Source organism: Pelobates fuscus, chromosome 3 (assembly GCF_036172605.1).
Source record: "Pelobates fuscus isolate aPelFus1 chromosome 3, aPelFus1.pri, whole genome shotgun sequence".
In the NCBI taxonomy this organism is placed as follows: domain Eukaryota; kingdom Metazoa; phylum Chordata; class Amphibia; order Anura; family Pelobatidae; genus Pelobates; species Pelobates fuscus.
The window spans coordinates 280,779,239-280,802,572 of record NC_086319.1 but is presented as its reverse complement, the minus strand read 5'-3'; positions in this window follow the sequence as shown (position 1 = coordinate 280,802,572).

Sequence of the window (23,334 nt, the reverse complement as noted above, 5' to 3'; positions counted from 1 at the left end):
GTCCTCAGGGACCCTGATACACACTGACAAAGAGCAGAATAGGGACTGTTCCTCCTACATAGGGTCACTTGGCAGATATGGATTTACACCTGCCTCAGAGACCCTGATACACACTGACACAGAGCAGAATAGGTACTTGGCAGATATGGATTGACACCTGTCCTCAGGGACCCTGATACAGACTGACACAGAGCAGAATAGGGACTGTTCCTCCTACATAGGGTCACTTGGGAGATATGGATTGACACCTGTCCTCAGGGACCCTGATACACACTGACACAGAGCAGAATAGGGACTGTTCCCCCTACATAGGGTCACTTGGCAGATATGGAATGACACCTGTCCTCAGGGACCCTGATACACACTGACACAAAGCAGAATAGGGACTGTTCCTTCTACATAGGGTCACCATTTTTAGCCCAAGGCAGCTCATCTCATCAGGCATTTTTTAGTCGAATGTATCGCCCACTGTCAGTCCCTTCGGGATCCATCCCTCATTCATCTTAATAAAGGTGAGGTAATCTAGACTTTTTTGGCCTGCCCCGCTTCAAGTGTCCTGTCAGAAAGGACCTTCAGTGCAGCAAGAGGTATTGTCACTGAGAACTTTTCCTCTTCTCAGTGACAATACCTCTTGCTGCACTGAAGGTCCTTTCTGACAGGACACTTGAAGCGGGGCAGGCCAGAAGTTCTATCGCAAATTGGGATAGCTCAGGCCGCAGGTCAAGCCTGCACACCCAGTAGTCAAGGGGTTCATCGCTCCTCAGAGTGTCGATATCTGCAGTTAAGGCGAGGTAGTCTGCTACCTGTCGGTTGAGTCGTTCTCTGAGGGTGGATCCCGAAGGGCTGTGGCAATGCGTAGGACTTAAAAAGCTCTGCATGTCCTCCATCAACAACAAGTCTTTAAAGCGTCCTGTCCTTGCCGGCGTGGTCGTGGGAGGAGGAGGATTACTTTCCCCTCTTCCCCTGTTAGATTCCTGCTGTGCTGTGACATCACCCTTATACGCTGTGTAAAGCATACTTTTTAATTTTTTTTGCAAATGCTGCATCCTTTGCGACTTGTTGTAATTTGATAACATTTCAGCCACTTTCTGCTTATACCAGGGTTCAAGTAGCGTGGGCACGCAGTACAGGTCGTTCTCCTTCAGCCTTTTTATACGAGGGTCCCTCAACAGGCACGACAGCATTTGCACAAGGTTGGATGCCGAGCTACTCATTTCCCATTCCTCCTCCTCAGTGATCTCAATGAAGGTATGTTTCCCCCCCAGCCACGTACAACACCACGGGTACCAGATAGGTGACAACGAGCACCCTGGGATGCCTGTTGTGGTTGGTCTTCCTCCTCCTCAAAGCCACATTCCTCCTCTGACCACTCTTCCTCACAATCCACTTCTAGCGTTGCCGCAGGTCCAGCAAGCGATGCTGATAAGGCTGTTTCTGGTGGTGATGTTGACCACAACTCTTCCTCTTCCTCTTCACGCTCATCTACGGCCTGATCCAGCACTCTTCACAGGGTACGCTCCAGGAAGAAAACAAATGGTATGATGTCGCTGATGGTGCCTTCGGTGCGACTGACTAGGTTTGTCACCTCCTCAAAAGGACACATGAGCCTACAGGCATTGCGCATGAGCGTCCAGTAGCGTGGCAAAAATATTCCCAGCTCCCCAGAGGCTGTCCTAGCATCCCGGTCATACAAATATTCATTAACAGCTTTTTCTTGTTGGAGCAGGCGGTCGAACAACTTGTCGGGCTGTCTCAAATCAAGCGCCTCTCTGGCATGTTGTTTCACCGCTGGATATCTGCAAAGTGCACCATGGCCATGTAGGAATGCTTGAAATGGCCACACACCTTCCTGGCCTGCTTCAGGACGTCCTGTAAGCCTGTGTACTTATGCACAAAGCGTTGTACGATCAGATTACACACATGTGCCATGCACGGCACATGTGTCAACTTGCCCATCTTCAATGCCGCTAACAAATTTGTTCCATTGTCACAAACCACTTTGCCGATATCCAGTTGCTGCGGAGTCAGCCACTTTTCCACCTGTGCGTTCAGGGCGGACAGGAGTGCTTGTCCGGTGTGACTCTCTGCTTTCAAGCAAGTCAAACCCAAGACGGCGTGACACTGCCGTATCCGGGATGTGGAATAGTACCTGGGGAGCTGGGGGGGTGCCGTTGATGTGGAGCAAGACGCAGCAGCAGAAGAGGACTCAGCCGAGGAGGTTATGGAAGAGGATGGAGTAGGAGGAGTAGAGGAGGTGGCAGAAGGACTGCCTGCAAGTCGTGTCGGTGTCACCAACTCCTCTGCAGAGCCACGCATTCCATTGCATTGTAGGTGATATACCTGCCCTGACCATGCTTTGCAGACCAGGTATCAGTGGTCAGATGGACCCTTGCCCCAACACTGTGTGCCAGACATGCCATTACTTCCTTTTGCACAATCGAGTACAGGTTGGGGATTGCCTTTTGTGAAAATAAATTTAGTCCGGGTACCTTCCACTGCAGTGTCCCAATAGCCACAAATTTTTTGAACATCTCAAACTCCACCAGCTTGTATGGTAAGAGCTGGCGGGCTAATAGTTTAGACAAGCCAGCTGTCAGACGCTGGGCAAGGGGGTGACTTTCTGACATTGGCTTCTTACACTTAAACATGTCCTTGACAGACACCTGACTGTGGGCAGATGAGCAGGAACTGCTCAAGGTGAGAGATGGAGTGGCGGATGGTTGAGAGGGGGCAAGGAGGACATCAGTGGTTGACGTGGCTGAAGATGCTGGACCAGGAGGAGGATGGCGGCTTTGAGTTTGTGTGCTGCTTGTACTCATGTGTTGATCCCATAGGCGTTTGTGATGTGAGATCATGTGCCTACGCAAAGCAGTTGTACCTAGGTGGGTGTTGGACTTCCCACGACTTAGTTTCTTTTGGCACAGGTTGCAAATGGCATCGCTGTTGTCAGAGGCAGACACACAAAAAAAATGCCACACTGCTGAACTCTGCAATGACGGCATTCTGGTGGTGGACACAGCATGTGTTGATTGGTGTGCTGTGGGGCTGACCCCGGGTGCCGATGCATGCTGTCTGACTGTGCCACTAGCTCCTTGCGACGACCTCCCCCTGCTTCCAACTCGTCTCCTACTCCTCTCTGTCTCCCCATCTGAACTTTCACCCTGTTCTTTTTTTTGCCAAGCGGGCACCCACGTGACATCCATGGACGCATCGTCATCATCAACTGCTTCACTTGTATCTGACAACTCAGCAAAGGAAGCAGCAGCGGGTACAACATCATCATCATCACACCGTACCTCCATGTGTTTAATGCTGCCTGCCTGAGACATATCCCTGTTATCTACATCCTCTGGCAATTATGGTTGCGCATCACTAATTTCTTCAAACGGATGTGTAAGTAACTCCTCTGACAGATAAAGTGAAACGGCTGTGGTGCTAGTGTTGGTGGTGGCGGCAGGCGGGTGAGTGGTATCTTGAGAGGTGCCCGAAGCTAAGCTGGAGGAGGATGGTGTGTCAAGGTTCCGAGCGGAAGCTGTAGAAGATTAGGTGTCCTGTGTTAGCCAGTCAACTATGTCCTCAGAACTTTTCAAGTTCAGGGCACGTGACCTCTGAAAATTGGGCACTATTCTATGGCAAAAGGGAATCACAGCACCACGACCACGACGGCCCCTGCGGGGTGGCCTGCCTCTGCCTGTCATCTTTATTTGGAATAGTGGTACTATGCGTGCAAGCTACTGTGAGACCAGATATGTGTGGCAATGTGCACTGGCAGAGGTTGGCAGAGTACACGCTGTAGGCCTTACACCCGCTTGAAGACAAGTAACTGCTATTCAATCTATAACAGTGAAAAAAGTTTTTTTGGTTTTAAATGCATGCTATTGTGACACCAGATATTAGTGGCAATGTGCACTGGCAGAGGTTGGCAGAATACACGCTGCAGGCCTGACACACCCGCTTGAAGACAACTAACTGCTATTCAATCTATAACAGTGAAAAAAGTTTTTTTGGTTTTAAATGCACGCTATTGTGACACCAGATATTAGTGGCAATGTGCACTGGCAGAGGTTGGCACAGTACACACTGTAGGCCTGACACACCCTATTAAAGACAACTAAATGCTATTCAATCTATAACAGTGGAAAAGTTTTTTGTTTTAAATGCACACTATTGTGACACCAGATGTGAGTGGCAATGTGCACTTGCAAAGGTTGGCAGAGTACACGCTTTAGGCCTGACACCCGCTTGCAGACAAGTAACTGCTATTCAATCTATAACAGTGAAAAAAGTTTTTTGGTTTAAAATGCACGCTATTGTGACACCAGATGTGAGTGGCAATGTGCACTTGCAGAGGTTGGCAGAGTACATGCTGTAGGCCTGACACACCCTCTTGAAGACAAGTAACTGCTATTCAATCTATAACAGTGAAAAAAGATTTTAGGTTTAAAATGCACGCTATTGTGACACCAGATATGAGTGGCAATGTGCACTGGTAGAGGTTTGCAGAGTACACGCTGTTGTCCTGACACACCCGCTTGCAGACAAGTAACTGCTATTCAATCTATAACAGTGAAAAAAGTTTTTTGTTTTTTAAATGCAATCTATTGCGACACCAGATAAGAGTGGCAATGTGCACTGGCAGAGGATGGCAGAGTACACGCTATTGGCCTTACACACATATGCTTGCAGACAACTAACTGCTATTCAATCTATTACAGTGAAAAAAACTTTTTGGGTTTTTAAATGCACGCTTTTGTGCCACCAGATATGAGTGGCACTGTGCACTGGTAGAGTTCACGCTGTTGGCCTGACACAGACGCTTACAGACAACTAACTGCTATTCAATCTATAACAGTAAAAACATTGTTTTTGTTTTCAAATGCAAGCTATTGTGACACCAGATATGAGTGGTGGCACTTGGCAAGTGGGCACAGTATCTACTGTGAGCCTGACACAGAAGCTGGCAGGCAGGCAGACAGGGAACTGCAATTAGATGTCACACACAAAAAAAAGCAGACTGATGTTCTAGCCCTAAAAAGGGCCTTTTGGGGTGCTGTCCTTACAGCAGAGATCAGATGAGTCCTTCAGGACTGTAGTGGACACTGAATACACTAGCCTAGCTATACATTTCCCTATCAAATGAGCAGAAGCTACACTTTCCCTCCTCTATCTAAGAATGCAAATTCAGAATGAATCTAAAATGGATGCTGTACAGGAGGTGGTAGTGTCTGGAAGGGAGGGTCTGCTGCTGATTGGCTGGAATGTGTCTACTGACTGTGAGGCACAGGGTCAAAGTTTAGTCAATGACGACGAATAGGGGGCGGATCGAACCGCGCATGTGTTCGCCCGCCGTGGTGAACGCGAACATGCTATGTTCGCCAGGAACTATTCTCCAGCGAACAGTTCGGTACATCACTAGTCTGTAGCAAGGCCAAACATTGAGGTGATTTCTGTAATCATTATGATTTAAAAAAAGAGTCAAACACATATGTGGTAATAAATGGCTTCATATGATCACTATTCTTAAATAAAAGTAATTTTTTTGCAGATCAGTCATATTTTCTAAATCAATGCCAACATTTCACAATTTCTGCCAGGGTATGCAAACTTTTGTGCACAACTGTGCTATTCCTTCTTTTAAAACCTTACTCTGTACTTAAAGTTTATTCTGAATTGTATGAAAACCTTTGCCTGTAGTAATACCTTACTCAACTTCATAGTAATACACCACCCAAGCTTGTAGCAAACCCTTACCAAGGCTTATAGTAATATCTTACCTTGTAGGAAAACCATTCCCTGCCTTTGTAGTAAAAATTACCCTGCCTTCTAGCAAACCTTATACTACTATGCCAATAAATAGTACCCTGTTATTTAACAAAACCTTTCCATGACTTGTAAGAAAACAATATTTGTGCCAATTCTTAACTTTTATTTTTTTACTTTTTTTTTTTATAGAATTTATACCAGCCTTGTAATGATATTTTGCATTGTATTGATATTGCCTTTTGTGCTGGAATAAAGCCAAGTTAATGTTCTGCAGTCTTATTCCTGCATTGTGCTTATATGTTACTTACATTACTGTATAATATAGAGTATTCACACTATGCATTGTGTAGTAGATGGTTGTTACCATGTCTTTTAATGCAAATGTTAATTAATTCTGTCATTGTGGAGATACTTCACATTTGATTTATTCACCAATCTTTGAAATACATAGAATAGACAAGAGCGCTGCAAGAACTGTTATATAAATGATAAATAGTAGAAATATTTTTCTCATATAATTTGCAATTCCCTTGTCAATTTTCCACAATTCTTTGTTCAGTTAATAGTCTTGTTGCATTACTGTTCCTTGCCTCGCAGTACTCATTCACCCAACCTAGCAGTAGCTGTATCTTTCAGTAATATGGTTACCTGTGGTGTAGAGCAAATTTCTCCAGGCTTTAAGTACGCTAAGGATTTTTAACCTGCATTATCGTTAAACTGCACAATGACATACAGTTAATTTTTACCCCATTATGGTGAATGCTTAACTCTGCAGCAGATTTGTACATTAAGCTTCACAACCATAAGCTGAAGATTTGGGATTAACAAACAAATGGACGTTTTGCTATCATTATCTTGTCTTCGAGCATATCTTTAAGGCATGTAATGTCCTCAGGCACCCCTGACAATATAATTACTCCCGACGAGAAAAGTAATCAGTGGATTTGATGGCAAAATATATGTTTGTCTCTCCTAATCTTTATTTATGGTTTTCAAAATCCTTTAATGGAAAGATGCTATCATAATTCAGCTTTTGAGTCCAAATCCATCCCTGCTATGCCTATTGCAGTGTTGTGCACACTGTTCTGTTGACAACAGAGCAGGTGAAGGACAATGATAATTCTTCAAGCATTTTATGGTTTTCTAGTGACAGATATAAGGTTGTCTTTTTTAAAGAAGAAATTAATCACAAAGGGCTCAATTAGTTTTAGGGGGTCGCTGCCTTCGAGTTCAAGCTCCAACCTCTTCAAATATTTACATTCATATTTAGATGCACACTCTATGTACAATGCATCTCTGATTTATCCATCGCTCAATGCAATTTGTAACTCTTTTTAACGTTGTAAACAGCCTGTGTTAGATCTACAAACCAAAGGTGTATTCACTAAACAATGAGTTGTAGTGAATGGAAAACCAGATTGACAAAATATTTGTCTTTGAAAAAACATTCCAATTTAACAATAATCACAGCTTAACTATTTTCATCTGATTTTTGTTTTGTTTATTTTATTTTCGTTTACCATAAATCACTGATTAGTAAGTATACCCTACATTTATTTCAGGAAAGAGATGTAGCCACAAGATATAAAAAAAACTAATTAAAATGTGACTCAATGGTAATTATAATGGTACCAAACATGTCTTACACAGAAGCAGTTACAAACACTCTCCAGTTCAACACCACAAAGAAACAAGTGAAAACCAAAAAAGTGGAGTGTTGAAATATGAATACAATTTAAGAAAGATTCTTCTCATGTATTTTGCATATAGAAAAGTAAACGGAGATGAAATAATATAGTGTATTATATGCAATTCAGTCGGTTACAGGTAAAACCACTTGTGTTTTACGGAGGGCGGGGGGGGGGGGTGTTTGTCGTCATCGTATCCCTCCCCCCACCCCCAATAAAAGTCAGAAAAGTACTCCACCAAGATATAGAAATATGATACTTCTTGCCTGGGTGCGGATAGCCCACGTTTAAATATGTAACAAAAAAGTAAATAGGATGCACTCGCAGATCTTGGGTTAAAGGTGACTGCTATATTTATTGAAAAACATCAAATATTCATAATTTCTGTGTACAAAACAATACATGTTTCAGCCCTTTTAGGGTCTGTTTCAAGATCACAGTTTAGGTGTAAGTGCAAATTTATATAAGGAATAAAAAATAAAAAATTACCAATAGCATGTGAAGACAGCTCGAGGACTGCTTACACTCAAAAGTGTATGAATCCCATGTTACGTGATCACATGAGCATGACTAAACGTCGCTGCTAGGAAACTGCACAACACACCTTGTGTAAATCAACCATGGTAGCTAAGTGGATAAGGGCATAGGATTGGTACAATCCGAGATATCTAGCATGGAGGAAATATCGGTATATACATGCAGACATGAGACGGGTGGGGAAAAACTAGTGTGGAAACACACAATAATGCAAAGTGAATGATAGAAACTAATGTATAAAAGATAGTGAGATCTAACACAATGAAATGGATGAGGGTGATGGGTGTGAATGGAACATGGGGGTGGAGGGGAGATGGAAAGAAAATAAATGCCTGTAATCAAAAACAATATTAAACCATACACCAAGGATAGTAGGTGTGCAAAATGTAATACATACACTGTTACATAAAAGTAACCTAAGTTTACTTTACAACATATTGATATTACTTCTGTATGATAAACGAAATCCAGATCAAGGAGCCACGAACATAGTTATAAGCTGTGTTCCCAAGGATATAACATAGTTTAGCGAAACTATGATAAAGTGCGACAACACAGTGTAAAATCCCTCTGCGAGAAAGCTGAGTGACAGTTTGCAGCAACTAAGACACGCCAGGGTACAAAACTTAATGATTAGGGGGTTTTGTGAAAAACAAAATGTATTTAGTATCTACTAGGGAGATTGTTCTATCTCAACTAAATACATAATGAAGACCCCTGTGGGTTACCCAGTGTCGCTGGGTACAGTCGAATCTGCCTACACCAGATCATACACATCAATCACATCAATAAAGAAACTGTCTTAATAAACATATGGTCAAATGGCAGATAACTAGTTATCTACTGTAATAGCCTAAACTGTATCTCAAAATAGATATAGGGTGGTCAATCACAAGAGCATTGAAAATATAATGTTTACATTAAAGCCTCTAGGGGCCACTGTTCCCAGATGATGTATCTAAAATACTTCACGCTGGAGTAATAGTTTAGATTGGTCCCCTCCACCAGGGAGTACAAGGACATGGTCAATCGCTATAAACCGTAATGTGGAAAGACAGTGTTGTGCTGCCAGGAAATGCTTGGCCACTGTTTTTTCTGTATGTAAGTCTCGTATTTGCTGAAGTGATCCCGGACCGATGTCCTCTAATTCGGACTCTCAGGGTTAAGCCTGTCTTTCCTATGTAGGAAAGTCCACACGGGCATGTAATCATGTATACTACGTGGTCTGTAGCACACGTTATATAGTGTTTCATAGGTATTCTTTTGCCCGTAAAAAGTAAATCGTAATGAAATAATATAGTGTAGTATATGCAATTTAGTCGGTTCCAGATAAAAACACTTTTATACCATAATGAGTGTTTTACGGGTGACTCTATGTGTCTATATATATATATATATATAGAGAGAGAGAGAAACATACCGGTAATATGTATTTAAAAATAATATACACGGTGGCCTGGCAGCGCGCGGTAATGGACGCGTGATCTGTTAGCTCCCGTGAGGGCTCCTACTAAACAGCGACTACACGAGCAATATCTGCCCTAATCCAGGTTTGTCAAAGAGCTCACGACAGCCTGCACCACCATGTCCCAGAAAGCACCCAGAAAAACCAAACTTCGACCGGCAGTGACCCGGGTATCCTCCTTCACACCGCCACGCACCAAAATCCAAGATGGCGCCGGAGGCCCAGAATCGCCAACAGCAGCATCCGAAAACAGCGACAGCACCTCCATCTCTATTGGGACTAATGCCCCTGCCTCAGAACATACCCTGCACAAGATGCTGCAAGATCTACAGCAAACTCTGCAGATGGAATTTGCTAAATTAGCTCGCGATGTCAGAGCTGATATTAAAGAGATCAGTGAACGCACAAGTGTAATTGAAGACAAAATGGAGGAAGTGATCAGTGCTCACAATGATCTGGCGGCATCGCACGATACGATAGATGCTCGAATGGCGTACCTAGAAGCCAAGATTGCTGATCACGAAGATCGTGATCGGCGCAACAATATTCACCTGCGAGGCGTACCTGAGGAAATTAAACCTTCAGAACTGAGGGATTACGCTACCGGCCTCTTTAAGGCCTTGTGCCCAGGCCTCACTGAAGGAGACCTCCGGCTAGACCGCATTCACCGCCTACCGCGACCAAAATTTCTACAACCCACAGCGGCCAGAGATGTGATCATGAGGATGCATTATTTCACCTCCAAGGAGCTGGTTATGCGAGCGGCAAGAAATCCAGATAACAAGCCACCTGAATTCCAACATGTTAAGCTGTTTGTGGATTTATCCGCAGCCACACTAGCTAAGCGCAAGGAATTGAACCCCGTCACGAAAGCACTCAGAGATGCAGAGATCCCATATAAATGGGGATATCCTACCCGTCTCATAATCAAACGAAACGGCACGGACTATCACATAACCACAGCAGCAGAAGGAGCGAGAATACTCCAAAATTGGAATATACCGGTGACCCTACAAGACACCAAGACTCCATCTCAAGGTCTCCGATCATCACCTCTGAAAATCCCTAACGAATGGTCCACTGGGACGAAACACAAATAACAAGGACTGACATTACATAACGAACTGTATAGACCAGATTATGGCACCGTACTCTGAGGATATGTAAGCATATGATCTTGATATGTTGATTTGCTCCTATGCTCTATTCCCTAATGCTATCGTGTATACTTGTGTATTATAAGGTTTTTTGGATACCTAGCAATGTAGAGAGCCGAACTACGTATATATACCAGATGCATTATGTGCCATATACTCACGCTACATATTGACGGTTTTATACAGACCCCCATTATTGCCTTCATAATCTTCCGGGCAGTTCTAACCCACAGTTTGCCCTCCCCTCCACCTAGGCTCCATAGGGCCGCTAAACTTGTTTTCTAGGTCAGATACCCTCTGTCTGACCCCTCCTTTGTATATAGTTCTTGTTTGGTACCACATTGAGTACCCCACCCCTACCTTGACCCTCCATCTCCCCACAAATATACTTTATGCACAATATGGTCTTCAACCACTAGCAAAAACGGTAACTTGCTCTACACCTAACCGACACTTGTTGCTACATAGCACATTAGTTCATAGAGTGTCACACAAAAAACCCATATACTTCTACGCTACACTCAGCGCGCTGGTTGTGACTACATGGCTTTGAATATCTTTTCACTGAATGCTAAGGGATTGAATTCCCCCCACAAAAGGAGGCTAGCTCTCGAAGAGGCCAAAAATGCAAAAGCCATGATAGCCTTCTTTCAAGAAACTCACTTTCTGAATGCTAAAATGCCTAAATTTTCGTCCAAGTACTACCCCATAGGTTTCCACACGGGTTACACCAAAAAAAAGAGAGGAGTCTCAATCCTAATCAGCAAGGATGTAGCCTTCTCCTTACAAAAAAAAATAGGAGACAAGGAAGGTAGATTTATTCTCCTACAATGTAATATTAATAATGAACAATATACCCTCATTAACATATACGGTCCGCATGATAACCAAATACCCTACCTAGAAAAAATACTGTTGCTAGCGGATACCCATAAATTCGGAACTGTAATAATAGGAGGTGACACGAATTTTATCCTAGACAATGAATTAGACACGTCCTCCACCATGGGAGTCTCCCGCAAAACTGCTACTAGACGCACTCACTCTGCCAATGCCATTGGGTCACACTTACACAAGGCTCAATATGTAGATGTCTGGAGGACCCTGCACCCTTCTGACAGGGATTTCACTTTCCATTCACAGGCACACAACTCTTATTCAAGAATCGATAGATTCCTCCTACACTCTTCCCTAATCTCTAAAGTGCACTCCACGCACATAGGCCTCATGCAGTGGTCTGACCTATAACTATGTCACTATTGACCCGCTTCCCCAATACAGGGCGAGGTTCCTGGCGATTAAATGAGTCGCTACTCAGAAAACCCCTCATAACGCAACAAATCAAACAGGAACTGGAAATGTATTAACCAGAATAACATGTCAGATGATATTTCAATAATCACACTCTGGCAAGCGCATAAAGCTGTCATTAGGGGCCTATTCATCAAACACGCTAGTTACGCTAATAAACAGCGAAAACGCGAGTTTGACGACATAATCCAACAAATAGCAATTCTTACTCATCGTAACAAAACTACCCCCTCGCCAGACCACCACACAAAACTGAGAATCTTACACTCCAAACTCAAAGAACTTGAGCTAGATAGAACCAACTACATCCTACAAAAATTTAAACATAAATTCTTTGCCCAAGGAAATAAAGCAGGAGCGACCCTGGCATCCCAACTTAAACAACGTATGGCCAATTCCAGAGTGGCATACGTCTTTAAACAGGACAAAACAAAAGCTATGAACCCGCAAGAAATAGTGGAAACATTCGCACAATTTTATAGCTCCCTTTACAACCTCAAAAACGACACCACCTCACTGTCAGGGTACTCACCTGTGAGACAGACGGCCAGACGTGGTCGCTCCTGGAATTCCCAGCAGGGGACTTGAACCGGGGTACTTGTCTATCCCAGTCCTGCTCTCTACCTCTGAGCCACAGCGGCTTTACCTGAGACTTCTGATTCCGGCCTTGTTCATCCTGGCTTGGCTACTACACCGGGGGCTGCACCTTGACTTGTCTGCTTCTCACCTGTCTCTGATCTTCATTAGCAGGGTATTTAAACCCAGCCTCGCCCAGCACTCATTGTCAAGTCTTTGATCTGTGTTCCTGTGTCGTACCAGTGTTCCTGTTTATTCTGCTTCGTATATTTGACCTCGGCTTGTGACTACGTTGATTCTAACCTCTGGCATCCTTTGACCTCGGCTATCCCTCGACTATCCTGCTGGTTCTGTCCTTGCCTGTCCTGCGACTTTGGTACTGCATCCTGCACAGCCCCCGTGCACAGACCCACAGGCCAGGTGAATTCTTACCTGACCACCTCGGCCTGTGGCTATCTGCAAGGGTGAGCGACATATCTGCGCTACAGACTCCCAACTCAGGTAAGACCCTGACAAAAGACTTGACCAATATGGAGTCCGCAGAAATGTGCTCACCCTCACTCCAGCAAGTGTCCAGCCTGGCCCAGATTGTTTCGGAGTTGCAGCAGGAACTTTTATCTCTTAAAGGCGCAGTACATCCAGCTCCGGAACCCTTTGTCATCATGCCCGACAGATTTGATGGTAACTACACGTCCTTCCAGTCATTCAGGATGGATTGCGAGGTATTGTTCTCTTTAAAGCCTCGAACTTACGCCACGGATTTCATCAGGGTCAGAGCGGCTATCAACCTGTTGTCTGGACGCATTAAAGCTTGGTCTTACCAAATGTTGCAGAGGAAGAGTCCTGTCCTTGTCAGCTGGGAGTCCTTTATTATTGCCTTGGACTCACAGTGCAGGATCACTAAGCCCAAGCCAGCTCCACCTACTAAAAAATCGCGGAGTCTACGTCACCACACCCCAGTGATACCCTCTTATGATCCAGTTCCCAGGAGAACTCCAGAGGGGCCCTGTGTTCAACTTGATCCTGAGGAGCCTATGCAAATTGGACGTGTCCACTGCAAAGTCACACCGGGAGAGAGGGACCGAAGGAGAAGCCATGGTCTGTGCTTTTACTGTGGAGAAGGTGGACACTTCATCACGCTTTGTCCTGTTCGCCCTCCTAGACCTCCTGCTCCAGAGTCGTCTGCCTGTACTACCAAAGTTGCTTCCTGTATTACCACCACTACTTCCTACCCACTTGAAAAGGATTTACCTAAGGATTGTGTCATTGCTTCTAATGGCACTACGGTCTGTAAAAAAGACTTGGAAGTGTTCGAAAAAGCACTGCTAGCTGCGAGCACTGTCCCTCCCGAAGTTGTGGAAGTTTTTGTCACCCCTACCCGGAACCTAGACCGATCGTCCGCTGTACCAGAAACTGGTACTGGGAAATCCCGAGCTAATCAGGGATCCCATACTGAGGGCTTTCACTTTGGGGACTCGACGGATTCTGAGAGTGACTCTGGTGAGACGGATTACTTCAATGAGGAGCCTGCTTACGCCCAGAGGTCGTTTTTGAAGGGGGAGGTACTGTCAGGGTACTCACCTGTGAGACAGACGGCCAGACGTGGTCGCTCCTGGAATTCCCAGCAGGGGACTTGAACCGGGGTACTTGTCTATCCCAGTCCTGCTCTCTACCTCTGAGCCACAGCGGCTTTACCTGAGACTTCTGATTCCGGCCTTGTTCATCCTGGCTTGGCTACTACACCGGGGGCTGCACCTTGACTTGTCTGCTTCTCACCTGTCTCTGATCTTCATTAGCAGGGTATTTAAACCCAGCCTCGCCCAGCACTCATTGTCAAGTCTTTGATCTGTGTTCCTGTGTCGTACCAGTGTTCCTGTTTATTCTGCTTCGTATATTTGACCTCGGCTTGTGACTACGTTGATTCTAACCTCTGGCATCCTTTGACCTCGGCTATCCCTCGACTATCCTGCTGGTTCTGTCCTTGCCTGTCCTGCGACTTTGGTACTGCATCCTGCACAGCCCCCGTGCACAGACCCACAGGCCAGGTGAATTCTTACCTGACCACCTCGGCCTGTGGCTATCTGCAAGGGTGAGCGACATATCTGCGCTACAGACTCCCAACTCAGGTAAGACCCTGACACTCACCTCCACCATCACCGGAACAAATTCGACTTTTCCTAGACACCATACAACTGCCAACGCTAACCCAATCAGACATTGACACGATCACTAAACCCTTTACAGTAGAAGAAGTGAACAATACAATTAAGAAACTCCCCCTGCACAAATCACCAGGCCCTGACGGCTTTACCAATCTCTATTACCAGACCTTTTCGGATACATTGAACCCATACCTCACACAACTCCTTAACCACTACTTCACCACAGGCACAATGCCCCCCGACATGCTTCAGGCGCATATCTCCACGCTTCCTAAGCCAGGCAAACCACCAACAGTCTGCCAAAATTTCACTACTCAATTGCGACACTAAAATATACGCTAAGATCCTGGCGGACCGCCTCACACACATACTATCCCGCATCATACACAATGACCAATCTGGTTTTGTTAAAGGCAGACAAGGTTCTGATAACACGAGGAAAGTTTTGAACATCCTAGCACATATGGAAACACACCGAATGGAAGGCCTTCTCCTAGCGCTGGACGCGGAGAAGGCCTTCGACAGGCTCAATTGGGCATACATGGAACAAGTATTGCTCAAATTTGGTTTCCCCAAATCCTACATAACTGGCATAATGGCATTATACTCTAAACCAACTGCGAGAGTATCCAATGCAGGATTCCTCTCAAGCCCTTTCCCGATCACGAACGGCACCCGCCAAGGCTGCCCGCTCTCCCCCTGCTATTTATTCTATCATTAGAACCCTTGGCGTACAAGATTAGAACACATAACGACATGAAGGGTGTCAACATCAACAAAGTAGAATATAAATTATCTATGTTCGCAGATGATATTCTCCTATCCCTTACTGCACCAGATCGCTCCTTACCGCACCTCATTAACACACTAAACGAATATAGCACAATCTCCTACTATAAATTAAACCAAACTAAAACCCAAGCACTGCCAATCCGCCTCCCCGTGACGGATGTCCTAGCACTCAAATCTATACACTCCTTTGATTGGAGACAAACACACCTAATATACCTGGGAGTGAAAATTGCAGCTACATATAGAGGTATTAGCACACACAATTTTTCTACTCTACCGTTAATGTGCAAACAAACTCTCCACAAATGGAAAGATGTGTTACGGTCCTGGTTTGGTAGGATCAATGCTGTAAAAATGATTCTTCTTCCAAAGTTGCTCTATGTGTTTCGGATGTTGCCGATCCCTATATCACCCACATTGTGCAAACAAATACAAAGCATAATCTCCACCTATGTCTGGGCTAAAAAGAAACCGAGACTACCCATGTCTCTCCTCCAATTCCCTACAAAAGAGGGAGGATTGGGACTCCCCAACATTGCAAAATACCAAAAAGCTGCTCTTCTTGAAGGTGCAATGAAGTTGCACGCACCACAACATGCACTACAATGGGTAGACATAGAAAATAATTACGACCCCAAACACTTGGCAATTAATGTAATGTGGACACCTAAACCTCTTAGAGGCATACACAGGACACTCCTACCGCTTACTACTTATGCAATTCAAACATGGGACCATCTTCATGGCCCCCGTACAGCAGAAGCAACATTCTCCACCTGGGCCCCACTCACAGCCCTTAACTCGGTATCCCCATGGCTTTCCCTACACAAGTGGAAAGAATTGGGAGTGAACCGCATTACAGACATCTGCCGGACAGGAACTATTATACCATTCCCTGAACTACAAAAACAGTTCCAACTACCCCCGTCATTCATCTTCCCATATCTTCAACTGAAGAGTTTGGTTTCGAGTGTGGTTACACCTCCTACACAACCCACACCCAGGCCACACCAAGATTTGTCACTCCTAAATGAGCGTTGTCACAAAACACCGACCAAATCCAAAGCTCTCTCAGTCTGCTATACTATACTACAAAATCAAAAGACACCCCCAACTTTTGCATACCGCACACAGTGGGAAAATGAATGTACCTACTCACCCACAGGGAAAACATGGCTAGCCTCACTTCAAGCCCTAAAAGGCATCACTTCCTGCTACTCACATATTGAAGCCCACAAAAAACTTGTTTTCAGGTGGTACTACACACCGTCCAGACTCCACAAGATATACCCAAATACTTCTCCTAACTGTTGGAGATGCGAGAACGAAAGGGGAACAATGTCTCATATATAGTGGAGCTGCCCAGAGATCAGGTCACTGTGGTTGGAAACACAAAGAATTTGGGAGCAACTGGGAATAACGCTCACACCAATTACACCCTCTATAGGCATCTTTCTTATTCTCCCAGGAAATATACCCCATGCAGATAAGCAATTAGTAGTACTATCTATTTTGGCGACTCGGCATGTTATTGCGTGTAACTGGAAAACACAAGGGTGTCCACCTCTGGCAATGGTAAAGCACATGACTAATCAATTCCTCAAATACGAATTACTCTCTGTGATCACATTGAAACACTCCAATATCACAAGATACAACTGGCAGAGGTGGACAGAGCTAGAAGGGTAAATGAACACATCCTAACATCCCTTACCCCCACATGACCCTTACAGTGGAACCAGCACACACCTTGTACCTACCTCCACATGCCCCCAGATTGCAATTAGGTAGGAAGATGCTGACATATATAATGTGGTAATCTATGATGTGATGTCTGATATACTATGCTGTGACATTATTGTACTATTATCTTGTACCGTTATCTTAAACTTATGTTCGCAATGTAATGAACCAATATTATGATTACCTATACCACACTTATGTGAGACATGCATATATAAGTATATTTGTTACCCCCCTGACCTCCCCCCTTTCTTCTTTCTGTACTGCTTTTCCCGAAAAATTGATCAATAAAATACTTATTGAAAAAAAAAATAATATACACACATTTATAAAAATAAAAACGTAGGGCATTTTCTCTCTGGCAATTCCCTCTGAGACATGTTTTACTTCCAACACAAAACTTTATCAATAAGTATGTCACTAGACTCTGAAGATGCTGAACTTTTTTCCTGCTCAATCACGTGTGACCCTTCGTTTACTGAATCATAGAGGAGTCTTTCAGCACACCTCCAGTGTATTACGCTTCTCCCTCATAGCTGATTAGTGTAGTAGCACCTCCTGAGAGCGTGGATCTCAAACAGCATGTCCTTCTTTGTAAGGAGGAACTAAAATGTTCAATGCAGTTCTTATGATGTTCGTAGTTAGCCCATAATAAAGAACTTTGTGTTAGTATAACAACTAGGAAGGCTATATTGCAAGATCATATTATACAATGTAACTCCACAAACATGATTTACAGGGTTTTAAATCATGGAACAGTCCAATTTGATCACATACACATATAAAAAAAAGGAGATAATAAAATATTCTTTAGATAAAAGCCAACATAATGCATTCAGATTAAATATTCTTACACTTTATTAAATCAATCTAAATTAACTCATAAAGTAAATTGTATCTACTAGGAGTCTTATTTAAAAATGATATGCTATAAACAGAGGTGGTTGAGATAAAAATGAATTTATGCCATTTAAAGGGGCAGTATTAAATAAATACAAAACATGTACAAAATGTTTTTAGAGGACACAAAAATTACACTATATATTGAGGAATTTAAAAGTGTTAAAATATAAAAATTATTGATAAAAATTCTAATAATGTATTTATAATAATCCTTTAAAAAATGGCACAAATCAATATCCACATTCTGCTTACATATGCCCAGAGACCGATCCTCGTGGGGGGGCTCACATTTCCTCTCCCCTATTACAGCCCAGACCACCCTGGGTTCTTTGCTCTGTTGTCTTGTGAACTCCCTAGAGTTTAAAAGCCTGCCTAGACCAGCCTTGGTTAAACATTTACCACCTTGGTTAAACCTTGTCTGCTTTTAGTAAATGCTAAATTTTGTATAAGAGTTTACTACAGCATAGGGCCTAATAAAACCAGACTACATATACGTTAGTTTGCAGATGAAGAATTGTGCCAATGTCGAAAAGATCTTCGTGTTTATAACTGAGCATCTAAAATGATAAATGTTCTCCGACAGTTCGGGACTATTGATGCTTGCTGTTCTACTGATTTCTTTTGCAAAACATTGATTCATATCTAAAGATAAATATCCATGTTCCATCATTAGTCTTTGTGGTCGTTTCTAGGATAAATTCAAATAATTGAAAAGCAACCCAATAAATACATTAATATTTTCATTTTGCTGGATAGCACACAATAAGTATTGTCTTTGCAAGTGTATTGATGATCACAGTTCCTTGCAGTCTGTGGAAATCTGCAAAAGAATGGTTTTAAAAAAAAATCTTACTGGTGCATATTGAAGAAGCATTATTTTTTATTTCAACTATTGTGCTTTTCTTTTTGCCATTGGGCATACCAGGCAAATGCCCTATGGGCCGTGATGGCCATGGGCCTCCACTGTCAGCCCAAGCTGTGTGCCATGATTGCCGATGGGGAGATCAAAGATCTCCCTTCATCGGCCCGCAGGCACTGACATTCGGCTGCCGGTGGGGGAGAGAGTGGAGGACCCGGAGGAGCTCTAGTAGGTAGATCCGCTGGGTTCCTCTGGCAAGGTTGGAGTGTTGCCACGGTTCCCATTGCAACACTCAGATCTTGCGAGAGTGAATTCTAGCCCCGCAGGCTAGAGTTCACTCTTACCACTAGGACCACCAGGGATGGCAGCTTGGCCCCCATCCCAGTCAACATGTAAGAAGGGGGGGGGATATAAAGTTTGTTGGTTTAAGAAAAACAAAAAAAAACCTTTATTAATATATTTAAATTAAACTGCCCCCACATACACAAAATCCCTCCAAGCATATTCACAATAATACCCTCACACACTCACAGCCCACTCACAGCACACACACAGCATCCCTCACACACAACCCCCTTTACACTCGCAGCACTCACACACACACCACACCCTCACACACACAGCACCTCTCACACATACACATGTTGCACCCTTTACCCATACACATAGCACACCCAACACACTGTGCCCCTCACACATACAATTCTTCCAAACACACACACACACTGCTCAAAAAAATAAAGGGAACACTTAAAAGGGAACACTTAAACAACACAATGTAACTCAATGTAACAAGTCAATCACACTTCTATGAAATCAAACTGTCCATTTAGGAAGCAACACTGAGTGACAATCAATTTCACATGCTGTTGTGCAAATGGGATAGACAACAGATGAAAATTATAGGCAATTAGCACGACACCCCCAATAAAGGAGGTGGTGACCACAGACCACTTCTTAGTTCCTATGCTTCCCGGCTGATGTTTTGGTCACTTTTGAATGCTGGCGGTGCTTTCACTCTAGTGGTAGCATGAGACGGAGCCTACAACCCACACAAGTGGCTCAGGTAGTACAGCTCATCCAGGATGGCACATCAATGCGAGCTGTAGCAAGAACGTTTGCTGTGTCTGTCAGCATAGTGTCCAGAGCATGGAGGCGCTACATCAGGAGACATGAAGGAGGCCGTAGGAGGGCAACAATCCAGCAGCAGGACCGCTACCTTCACCTTTGTGCAAAGAGGAACAGGAGGAGCACTGCCAGAGCCCTGCAAAATGACCTCCAGCAGGCCACAAATGTGCATGTGTCTGCTCAAACGGCCAGAAACAGACTACATGCCGGTGGTATGAGGGCCCGACGTCCACAGGTGGGGGTTGTGCTTACAGCCCAACACCGTGCAGGCATTTGCCAGAGAACACCAAGATTGGCAAATTCGCCACTGGCGCCCTGTGCTCTTCACAGATGAAAGCAGGTTCACACTGAGCACGTGACAGACGTGACAGAGTCTGGAGACGCCGTGGAGAACGTTCTGCTGCCTGCAACATCCTCCAGCATGACCAGTTTGGCAGTGGGTCAGTAATGGTGTGGGGTGGCATTTCTTTGGGGGGCCGCACAGCCCTCCATGTGTTCGCCAGAGGTAGCCTGACTGCCATTAGGTACCGAGATGAGATCCTCAGACCCCTTGTCAGACCATATGCTGGTGCAGTTGGCCCTGGGTTCCTCCTAATGCAAGACAATGCTAGACCTCATGTGGCTGGAGTGTGTCAGCAGTTCCTGCAAGACAAAGGCATTGATGCTATGGACTGGCCTGCCCGTTCCCCAGACCTGAATCCAATAGAGCACATCTGGGACATCATGTCTCACTCCATCCACCAACTTCATGTTGCACCACGTTGTCCAGGAGTTGGCAGATGCTTTAGTACAGGTCTGGGAGGAGATCCCTCAGGAGACCATCTGCCACCTCATCAGAAGCATGCACAGGGGTTGTAGGGAGGTCATACAGGCACGTGGAGGTCACACACACTATTGAGCCTCATTTTGACTTGTTTTAAGGACATTACATCAAAGTTGGATCAGCCTGTATTGTGTTTTTCCACTTTAATTTTGAGTGTGACTCCAAATCCAGACCTCCATGGGTTGAAAAATTTGATTTCCATTTTTTTATTTTTGTGTGATTTTATTGTCAGCACATTCAACTATGTAAAGAACAAAGTATTTCAGAATAATATTTACTTCATTCAGATCTAGGATGTGTTATTTTTGTGTTCCCTTTATTTTTTTGAGCAGTGGCTGAATATATATATATATATATATATATATATATATATATATATATATATATATATATAAATGAAAAAAGAAAACATGCTCTTGCACTCACGGCTTTAAATATCCAAGAAATCCAAAGAGGTAGCAGCACTCACGGTCCAGATAAAAAATCCAAATTTTATTAAAGCATATTTAAAATGATCGACGTTTCAGTCCGCTACAGGGGACTTTCCTCAAGATCAACAGTTCTAACAATGTGAATTAAAAAACAGACATATATAGCATTATACATGGAGTGAATTAAGTAAATTGGCTTACCCACAGGTGTTATGTGTTACTGACCGGCGTCCTGTGCTCCTCCGTGCACCTGTGCAAGTAGTGACATCATTATGTGTGTTTCCATGGCGACGTAGTATAAACGCTTGTTGCCATGGGGATAATATGGAGGATTTCACTAAGTTAAAAACCCGGTCTATGAAAATAAACGAAAAAATAGAGTACTAGAGATCTAAAGATACGTGCATTATATATAAAGTGCATACTTTAAATATAAATAGACCCAATAACAGCTATTTAACAGAGGTCTAAATGAGGTGCTTTCACTAATTTAAAGTGAAACCGTGCTCATAATGTGCAAGTTTAGAAATAAAGTGCCTTTGTGTATAAAAGGGTATTCTATAGCATTATATAGAGTATTCTGCTGATTACCTAAACAATCAAAACAGATTATGAATATACATATAGGAGCTTGTAATAACATCTATAGCCTGGTGTTTGACAACAAAAAATATTCCCTTCATAAAGGCTTACTATTATGGGTAATGCCTACTTTGCATAAGCTATGCTAACATTATAGAAACATAGAATGTGACGGCAGATAAGAACCATTCGGCCCATCTAGTCTGCCCAGTTTTCTAAATACTTTCATTAGTCCCTGGCATTATCTTATAGTTAGGATAGCCTTATGCCTATCCCACACATGCTTAAACTCCTTTACTGTGTTAACCTCTACCACTTCAGCTGGAAGGCTATTCCATGCATCCACTACCCTCTCAGTAAAGTAATACTTCCTGATATTATTTTTAAACCTTTTGTCCCTCTAATTTTAGACTATGTCCTCTTGTTGTGGTAGTTTTTCTTCTTTTAAATATAGTCTCCTCCTTTACTGTGTTGATTCCCTTTATGTATTTAAATGTTTCTATCATATCCCCCCTGTCTCGTCTTTCCACCAAGCTATAATTACTAAATGTTAAGATCCTTTAACCTTTCCTGGTAAGTTTTATCCTGCAATCCATGAACCAGTTTAGTAGCCCTTCTTTGAACTCTCTCTAAGGTATCAATATCCTTCTGAAGATATGGTCTCCAGCAGGGCCGGACTGGGAGAAAAATTCGGCCCGGGCATTTTTTTATCCCAGCGGCCCACTAAGAAGGGGGCGGGGCAGAGGAGGTGTGTTTTGTCATCACTAATGACAAGCACGCCCCCTCTCAAAGTGAGCATGTTGGTTCAATGCTCTTCCAGGGCAGACCATGCGCAGAGCTCTGCTGAAGAGCTCTAGCATGAGAAAAAAAAACCTGTATTTGTTCTGCACAGTGCAAGCAAATTTAATAACATGCTTGCACTGTGTTTCCTTGCAACTTGTCTCTGGTGTCTCTATAACTGGATACCAGGAGACAAAAATGCCAGGAAAGAGTATTGTGCATGTGTTTGGAGTCTGCTTGTGGTATTGCGTGTGTGTAGAGTGAGCTGATTGTGGTGTGGTATTGTGTAATAAGGTTAGTTTTAGACATGTTGTGTCTGTGGTGTAATGTGATGCATATGTGGCTAGGGGCTGTAGAGAATGTATGTAAAGGGGATGTAGCATGTGTGCAAACAGGCTATAGAGTGTGTGTATAGGTGATGTAGTGTTTGTAGAAAGTGTGTGTTTAGGGGTGTAGTATGTGTTTGCTTCCAAGGAATCTAGTGTGTGTGTGTGTGTGTGTGTGTGTGTGTGTATAGGGGATTCAGAGTGTGTATGTTAAGAGTGTAGTGTGTGTGTGTGTGTGTGTATGTGTAGGAGTCTAGTGTGTGTTTGAAGGACCCAGAATGTGTAGAGATCTAGTGAGTGTGTGTTTA